This window comes from Acinonyx jubatus, chromosome D3 (genome assembly GCF_027475565.1).
Source record: "Acinonyx jubatus isolate Ajub_Pintada_27869175 chromosome D3, VMU_Ajub_asm_v1.0, whole genome shotgun sequence".
Taxonomy (NCBI): domain Eukaryota; kingdom Metazoa; phylum Chordata; class Mammalia; order Carnivora; family Felidae; genus Acinonyx; species Acinonyx jubatus.
The window spans coordinates 78834487-78841267 of record NC_069392.1 but is presented as its reverse complement, the minus strand read 5'-3'; positions in this window follow the sequence as shown (position 1 = coordinate 78841267).

Genomic DNA, 6781 nt, shown 5'->3' with positions numbered 1-6781 from the left:
GAGAATTTTTGGGAACATTTCTTTATCTCTGTTGTCAATAGCAACATGCCTTTGGTGTGGATCTTTTCCCTTTGTTGTGCTGGTTGCTCGATCAGCTCTTTCAATCTGTGTCCCAGTTCTAGAAAATGCTCAATAATTATTTTCCTGTCCATTTTCTCTGTTCTCTCATTCTGAAACTCCTCTTAGTCTGTTGTTAGACCTTCTGGGATAACCTTCTATGCTTCTTATCTTTTCTCTCATATTTTCCATCTGTTTAGCATTTGTATTAATTTATTCAACATTACCTACCAAGACCTGTGTTAAACATTTTCATTTTGGCTGTGGTCTGTGTTTTAAATCTCCAAGGGCTTATTCTTTAAAGATTTTTTTTTAATTTTTATTTATTTTTGAGAGAGAGAGGATCCAAAGCAGGCTCTGTACTTGTCAGCACAGAGCCTGACGCAGGGCTTGAACTCACAAACTGTGAGATCGTGATCTGAGCCAAAGTCAGACACTTAACTGACTGAGCCCCTCAAGCACCCCTCCAAGAGCTTATTCTTAACCCCTAATTGTTACCATTGTATAGTGCTTTACCCTTGCTTCAAAGCTGTAGTGTTTTCTTCTAAAAATATTATTTGGGGCTATTTGTCAATGTTCCCTCTTCCCTGATTAGTTCCATTTCCTCTGGTTTCATTTTTGCAGTTGTTTACTTCAGCCTTCTTCACGTTAGAGGTTCTCCTCGTGTGTTTGAGGATCCTTGGTTGTTCAGTATTCAAAGCCCTAAAAGGCTGATTGGAAGCACTAGGATTTGGTGATGGTTCCTCACAAGAAACTAACCCTGCAGACACCTTGATCCTGAACTTCTAGCCACAAGGACTGTGAGAGAGTAAATTTCTGTTGTTTAAGCCCACTAGTTTGTGGTACTTTGTTGTGTCATCCCTAGGAAACGAATAAAACGGCCGTGAATTACAATGCCTGTGTTACATTAAATGCATGCACTACAATATGTTTTTTCACACGAAAAGGGGAAGATTTCACGTGTAGTCATTCTACCACCTTAACCAGAAGTCTGTTGCATGACCTGGTTTACTTGTCTGTGTGCCTATTATGTAGTCTTTGGGCCCAGGGCTTTTGTTAAATTCCCCTTCATAACTAAAATGCCTGGTCTCTAGAAATTGTTCAATAAATGGGTTTTTTTTGTTGTTTTTTTCTTAATGTTTATTTTTGAGAGAGAGAGAGTGAGAGCGCAAGTGGGGGAGGGGCAGAGGGAGAGGGAGAAAGAGAATTCCAAGCAGGTTCTGTGCTGTCAGCACAGAGCCTGACTTGGGACTTGAACCCACAAACCATGAGATCATGACCTGAGCCAAAGTCGGCTGCTTAATTGACTGAGCCATACCCGGTGCCCCGTAAATGTTTTGTGAATAAATAACTGAGAGATAGATAGGGTGAGAATAAATAATTAAATAGGCAAGGAAAGTGAGGGACTGACCAATAAAATGTATGGTTATTCAGGGAAGGCTTCTAGAAAGAGGTAAAAAAATACTGAACAATTGACTCTGATACATAGTTTCAAAGTTTTGTTTTCTAATTTAATACACTAGTAAACAATCTCTTACCCAAAAACTTACCAACCATATTAACTAGGCTATCCCTTTTCTCCCAGAATGGGCGGTCCTAGACTAGGCTTATGTCATAATTCAGATCTTTTGGATGACCTCAGAGGGGACCTTTCTGTTCTTCCACAAACTCTTGTTTATTCACACAATAATGATTTCTTTCAACAGGTGGTTGTAAAACAATGAATCAATCACAGATATTTGCTTAGCACAAACTATGTGCCAGTAACTGTCTGGTCACAGGATTTGGCTGTGAACAAGAGAGATGGGTTCTCCCCTCTCAGGTACCTTGAAAAGAGTTACAAATGATTATGTTTAAAAGGCTTCAGTGTGGGAATGCAAGCTGGTGCAGCCACTCTGGAAAACAGTATGGAGGCTCCTCAAAAAACTAAAAATAGAACTACCCTACGACCCAGCAGTTGCACTACTAGGCATTTATCCACGGGATACAGGTGTGCTGTTTCGAAGGGGCGCATGCACCCCCATGTTTATAGCAGCACTATCAACGATAGCCAAAGTATGGAAAGAGCCCAAACGTCCATCGATGGAATGAATGGATAAAGAAGATGTGGTGTGTATATATATATCCACACACACAATGGAGTATTACTCAGCAATCAAAAAGAATGAAATCTTGCCATTTGCAACTACATGGATGGAACTGGAGGGTATTATGCTAAGTGAAATTAGTCAGAGAAAGAGAAAAATCATATGACTTCACGCATAGGATGACTTTAAGAGGCAAAACAGATGAACATAAGGGAAGGGAAACAAAAAGAATATAAAAACAGGGAAGGGGACAAAACAGAAGAGACTCATAAATATGGAGAACAAACTGAGGGTTACCAGAGGGGTTGCAGGAGGGGGAATGGGCTAAATGGGGACGGGGCACTAAGGGATCTACTCCTGAAATCATTGTTGCACTATATGCTAACTAATTAGGATGTAAATTTTAAAAAATAAAAAATAAAAATAAAAGGCTTCAGTGACTAGATTATTTAGCACATAAAGACCGTACCTCTGGGGAAGAACAGATTTATTCCCTAGGTGTGATGAGACAGTGTGATTTTGTGACTTTCATCCAGTTTCCTGGCACTTGTAAGGGACAGATACATCTCTGAGTTGCTGTGTTACATACTGCAAGGTGGGCAACGTAGTGCAGCAGACAGTTCATGAGTTCTGGAATCTGAAAAACTCAGGATGAATGGAAGGGCTGACCCAATCCCGGGTCTGGGTGTCAAGGTGCTCACCTGAACAAGGGTGGGAGCAATCCTACCTCATAGATAGTCAGGAGAATCTCACTAGGGGAGACCTTTGCATGACCACTTTTCTAGGTTACAATTCTTTTTTTTTTTTTAAGTGTTTGTTTATTTTGAGAGAGCGGGGGAGGGGCAGAAATAGGAGGAGACAGAATCCCAAGCAGTCTCCCCACTGTCAGTGCAGAGCCCAACATGGGGCTCAAACTCATAAACCATGAGATCACGACCTGAGCTGAAATCAAGAGTTGGATGCTTAACTGAGCCACCCAAGCACCCTTGGGTTACAACTCTTAAACCTGATATGTAAAAAGTCTCTGTTACTAGACATTAGATTAACTTCCTTGGGAAAGCTTATTGAGAAGCCTAAAAACTGTACTAGGTTTTTGAAAACACAGCCTTGAGAAATGTTTTGTCTGTTTACATGGAAGGCAGTTCCCCACTTACCTTGTACCGAACCAGGCCTTCATCACAAATGTCTCTGTTAGGGTTCCATGACCAGGGAGGAGGTCACCACAAAATTGTACTCTCAGTGGCTAGGGGCTTTGTGGATTAGGCCCTGGGTCTTTCACTCAGATTATCTAGTTTTGGTGTCTTAGAATCATGTATAACTTGTTTACCCTGGGTGCTTGAAATTTGTAACTGGCCTACTTGGGTCTAGAGCGAGTTTTGTTTTGAGGCGCAGCTAATAAGAACAGGACTGAAGATGGCATGAATACTGGACCCTCCTGCAAGCCTGTTACTTGCTAACACTCCAGAGATAGTCCTGACCTCTATCAAATACCTTCTCCCACCCATTCAGCCCTGGCCTATGGCTGCAATGAGGACATTGTGGAAAGTACCAGCAGCAACAAGAACAGGGTCACCCAGGGTGAGGGTCACACGAGTGACAAAGGCATGCTTTATTAAAAAGCTTATACATTTTCGGGGATAGCCAGAGCAACCTGTTTTATTTTTCTGCTTGGTTCCAGATATTTGGGAACAGATGAGTAGTATTTGCCAGGTTGCACGTACATGTGCATAAATATCTTTTCCCCTCCAGCCTTGAACTTAAATATTAAAGATGACAACCCTTATTATTGTTAGAAACTGCAAGTAAAAGAAAATTCTTATTGTGTGTACTCAAGCAAAATGACTTCATCCATTTCTCCTTGACTTACACAAAGGGAATCTCAAGTTAAAGTTCATGCTTTAGAAAGCATTATGTAGGAGACTTTTTTTTTCCTCCCACACTGCACATCAAACTGACTTTATTCAACTGCGAATGATATTGGGATAATTAAGATAAGCCTCTGAAACATTGTACGAAGACAAACAGAAATTCCACTTACATAATTAAAAGAGAATTTTTCACAGTGTTTATTGCCAACGAATGCATTATACAGACCTGAGTCATTACAAGTAAATTATTGGCACACATTATGGCTGCATAGCACTTTTGATTCATCCATTTCCCATAATACAGAGTAAATTGGTTCATCTAAACAGAACAAAACAAAAAAACAAAAGAAAAAAGACGGCTTAATTGCAGGTGTCCTCTTTTAGGAATGCTGTCCTTTTAGTTGCAACTCGTAGTAAAATTAGAGGGTATGGGCTTGCTTTATGGGTTTGTTTTTTTTTTTTTTTTTCCTGCTTCTCTGAGGTTATTTAAGGTTTCAGCTGATGAATCTTAGCCTTACTATATCTGGGTGGCATGGGAAGGATTTGGGAGTTTGGGAGTGAGTGTTGAAAAACGGCAGCACAGAATGCAGGATAGAATTTGTCAAAAAAGACCGTAAGACCAGGGTACAGGGTGATAATGCCTTAAGGCCTCCCTACTGAAATATGGACCAGCACATCTACATCACTTAGGGAGTTTTCTAGAAATGCAGATTCCCAGACCTATTGAATCAGAATCTGCATTTTAACAAAATTCCTATTAGCTTGTGAGAAGCACTGCTTTACAGAATATTTGACATCAGCTAATTCAGACATTTTATTTAGAAAGGAATGGACTGGGGTGCTTGGCTGGCTCATTCAGTGGAGCACGTGACTTCATCTTGGGGTTGTGAGTTCAAGCTCCACATTGGGTGTGGAGATTACTTAAAAATTGATCTTAAAAAAAAAATCACAGAAAATCTCCTTGAAAAAAAGAGGAATGGACTTTACCAAGGTGACTAATTGGCCACATGACCACTCATTATCATTTATAATATCCTCCAGGTATCTGATTAATGTCTGCAGCACCTTTGAAATTCCTATCATTGTTATAAACCTTTTAAAATTTCTATTACTATTTGTGCTTTTCCCCCCTTGGTTAATATTGCTGTATTTTTCCCCCAGAAAACAACTTTTGGTTTTGTTGATCCTCTCTAAAATATATTTTGTTTCACTAACTTCCGTTTTTCCCTGTATTATCGTTCTTCTTTCTTTGGGCTTATGCTTTTTTTTTTTTCCTCATTCTTAAGTTGGCTGGCTCTTTGCTTTATTAAGTTTTAGATCTTGTTCTTTTCTAATATAAACATCAAAGGCTATAAACTCTTCTCTAAGTACCACTTTGGCTTCATTGGACACATTTTGATACATTATTTTAAGTTGCTGTGTAGTTCTGAGTATTTTCTAATTTCAATTATAATTTCGTTTTCAGTACATGAACAGATTTTAAACGTTTTATGCATGCTTCCAAACCCATGGGGCTTTTTTAGTTATATTTTTTATTTCTAATTTGTATTTAAGATTATCGCCTATATGTCAGTGCTTTGAAATACTTACCAAATAGGTGTTAAAATTTCTAAGTGAGATGGTGAGTTTGGTAATGTCTCTCATGGAGCTATCAACTTTTGTTTTATACATATTTGAGGTTTTGTTATTAGTTGCATTCAAATTTGTAAATGTTAAATTGGACTTTTTACCATTCGTTATGTTATGACCTTTTTCTCCAGTAATGCTTTTCATATTAAAGTTTACTTAGTCTGATGTTAATATTACTACTTGATTTCTCTTTTGGTCAGTTATTTTTCTTGGTTTGTGTTTTTTTCATCCTTTGACTTTTTAATCTACTTTAACATTTAAGAAGTATCTCTGTTTTTAAAGTTTATTTATTTTTTGAGAGAGAGACAGAATGAGCAGAGGAAGGGCAGAGAGAGAGAAGGGGACAGATCCAAAGCCAGCTCTGTGCTACCCAGGCACCTCTATTTTTTTTTTTTAATGTTTATTTATTTTTGAGAGAGAAAGACAAAGCATGAGTCGGGAAAGGGCAGAGAGAGAAACAGAATCTGAATCAGGCTCTAGACTTGAGAGTTGTCAGCACAGAGCCTGACTCGGGGCTCCAACTCACCAACAGTGAGATCATTACCTGAGCGGAAGTCGGAAACTTAACCAACTGAGCCCCCCGCCCCGCCCCCCGTGCCCCAAGAAGTAGCCCTTTTAAACAGCCTATATCTGGATTTTGTTTTTTGTCCAGTCTGACGGTCTTTTCTTTTCATTGGAGTGTTTAGTCCTTTTACATGTATAGTGATTACTGATATATTTGGATCTCGGTGTTATTTGTTCTACTATTTTATTGCTTTTGGTCTTTTTAAGAATTTATTTATTTGGAAATGATGTGCAATAGGTCTTTCTTTGGTGGTTACTGTAGTGTTAGCATGCATACTTAAAAAAACTTAGTAACTCTGAGGTACTATTGAGAAATGTAGAAAGCTTAAACTCCAGTCGTGCTCCTCCCTATTTGCACGCTATTATTGCCTATTATTTAATCCTAGCCTTTCCCCCACAAATCAGAGGTTAATGTTGTTATCAATCAACTGGAGTCATTTGTCTGTGGATGGACAGAATGTGGAGAAGGATACAGAAACAATGAAGAAACGGTAAATATTAGGAATGGGGACCAGTTGAGATTTATTAAGGGCTTTGAACTCTATCTTCAAACTAGGAAAGCCCTGAAGGGTCGTC